Source organism: Centruroides sculpturatus, unplaced genomic scaffold (genome assembly GCF_000671375.1).
Source record: "Centruroides sculpturatus isolate CEXI.00-Female unplaced genomic scaffold, Cexi_2.0 scaffold495, whole genome shotgun sequence".
Classification (NCBI taxonomy): Eukaryota; Metazoa; Arthropoda; class Arachnida; order Scorpiones; family Buthidae; genus Centruroides; species Centruroides sculpturatus.
Genome location: NW_019384782.1, coordinates 538464 through 541264, shown reverse-complemented (window position 1 = coordinate 541264; position 2801 = coordinate 538464). Strand labels below are relative to the sequence as shown.

Below are 2801 nucleotides of genomic sequence, written 5' to 3'. Positions count from 1 at the left end.
AAAAAAGTATATGGAAAAATAAAAATCAAGTTTAAGTCATTTTATTCGACTTTACGTCTGTCCGCTACAAATATTGAAGTCATAATATGACTAGAAAAACGTTTAAAGCACATAAAATCATATTAAAATATATGCAAGTACGTACTGTATTTACAGTACACGCATTCGTAAATTTAGATTACTTTTTTTGTACTATATTAAAAACTAAAATTTATTTGTTTGTAAGCTTAAAATAGATTTTTATTAACTATATATTATTAAAAATGCATTAATAAATAAAATACAGAACCGGGAATGGTAATTTACGGTTTAGCCTAGTGATAAGTAGATTCGGAGACAAGTAAATTCGACTTACGTCGTTTTCCTGGAACCAATTACCGACGTAAGGCGAGGTATACCTGTAATTTGTCTATATTTTTCGGATAATTACATTTGGCTTTATCGGGTAATTGAAAGCCAAGATGAAAATTATTATTAAAAATACTTTTACTTTTAGCACATAAACCAGCACTACTCAAAGGTATTGCCTGGGGTTAAAATGGAGAAGAAAGATGATTTAGAGAAAGAGGCTGTAGGTGCAATTATAAAGAAGGTTGGGAAAGGGGATGAACGAAAGTCCCAAGGGCTCCTGCATTGCTTTTATTTAAAACAAAATTAAAAATTTACATTTAGTTGTGGAACAGTAGTTAAGAATTACAGAAGCGCCCTAAGTGATGGGCACGCAAACATAATATATTTACAATACTTGTCTGTCGAACTTTAATGGACTGTAGAAATATGAAAGTACTTGCTATTTTGCAATGAAAAGGTTTAATGCAGAATAAGACACTGGTACAAAAATGGCCGTTACAAAGATACTGTCGACACCAAATTTTTTAATTGTTTTTCTTATTAAAAAATACGGTGGCGCTCGAGGCGCCAACTTTCTGGCTTCAACAAACAATATTAAACATAAATTTAAATTTAGCAATTACAACAGAAATGGCACGTGTAGGTTACCAAAATGAACCACATTTGTTCATTCGATAAATGGTAACAATAACAATTTGGTTATGCTTCTCTTAAATGCACCTCGAGGAATTTTTCCCAGAATCACTCTCACCTTCCTGTCAGATCCTTTCATCACTTTTTGTACTCTGCCCATTGACCAACTATGAGTAAGAGATTTTCATCCTTTAATGTGAGGACCCGAACAGGGGTCGATTGAGAGGTCCGAATGAGGGGTGTCGATCGAAAATAAAGCTCCTTTTCAGACGCTAAGGAAACGGATTAGGTGTCTCGATTGAACAATGCAATTTTTTTTTCGTAAATTTGTTAAACAATGGAAACGGATAAATTCGAGGAAAACGCGATGAGAGAGAGGAATCATATTCAGTCGCAACGTTGACCTCTCCCGCGCCCTTCATTAGGTTTCAAATTGTCACCAGGTGACAATGAGAGACCAATGGAGAGGCGACTACGGTTAAGAAATCTATAAAACCGTGCGACTCAAGGGACAAAGCTTCTTGGTGCTTGGATACGTAGTGATTCTTCTCCTGGATGTGCGTGCTCCCGATCTTTGAAAAAAAACAAAGAACATTTTGGAACATCGTGGAAGCATCGTTCTCTGGGTGCCTCCTACCGATCTACAGATTCGTCAGTTCGTCCAACCAGAAGCCGCCGAAAGCCGTGATCAACGCCCTGGGCCTACGGAGTATTTCACTGACAGCGTCCATCCACAAGTAACGAAAACAGAATTTTTCGAACTTTATTGCGGACTTTATCCGGGCGCTTTGTGGTGCCACTTCGTTCATCAAGGTATTTGTAAGGAAAACTTCTATGTTTAATAAACGGGTATACCTTTCTCAGAAAGTCATTCTGCGCCCACACGACAGAACGGATCGCTCGGCTGTCGGAAAACCTCACCCTAATCGGCTGACCTCACAAAGAGGACCATTGAGTTAGGTGTTATATTGTCTTTCTCAAATTGTGACTTATGTCAGGCCTGTAAATTGTTTAAGTAGTCTACTTTCCACGCCATGTAGCTTGAATAAATTTTGTTAATATTTGCCATTGAGACTAATTATCTGATTTATCGGTGATATCTGATTCAGGTAGGCTTAGCAGGTCTTCTGATGAGAAAGTGTCCTGGAGTTAGAACTTCGAAGTCGCTCGGGTCAGAGGATATAGGAGTGAGCAGTCTGCTATTCTAAACTCCTTCTATCTGTGTGGTGATAGTTATAAACTGTCCCATAGTTAGACACGAGTTACCCACAGTTCTTTTTAGGTGATGTTTAAAGGACTTAACCCACGCTTCTTAAAAGCCACCGAAATTTGGCGATCTGGGTGGTATGAACTTCTAGGATGACTTCCTCGATGGTGAGATAATCAGCTAAACTGTCAGGGTGTGCTCTTACGTAGTTTTGTAGACGTTTCAACTCCGTACTGGCACCCACAAAATTTGTGGCATTATCTGTCCAAATTGACGCACTTTTAGCCCTTCTGCTAAAAAATCTTTACAAGGTTGCTACCATTGCCTCAGTTGTTAAGTCGGTAACTACTGTACTTTAAGATTAATTGCCCTAGTCACAAGGCAAATGATGAACTGATTATCAAGATCCATCAAATCATTGGAAGGATCGTTTGAATCGTTATCGCTGTATGCAGCAAGCCTGATAGATGTAATTGAACTAGGAACAGCTCTTGGTAAATCCATGTTTAATGGAAAACCTTCACTTATAACTTAGTGCATTTAAATTAAATGATAATAAGATTTAAGTTATCTAATTAAAACTATATCATTGAGATTACTGAGTTTTTCA

The 2801-nt window shown here is 37.5% G+C and overlaps 1 pseudogene; it reads right to left on the bottom strand.

The window, feature by feature from the left end:
• Nucleotides 1–295: 295 nt before the first annotated feature.
• LOC111629200 lies at nucleotides 296–2513 on the bottom strand (annotated as a pseudogene).
• Nucleotides 2514–2801: the final 288 nt, after the last annotated feature.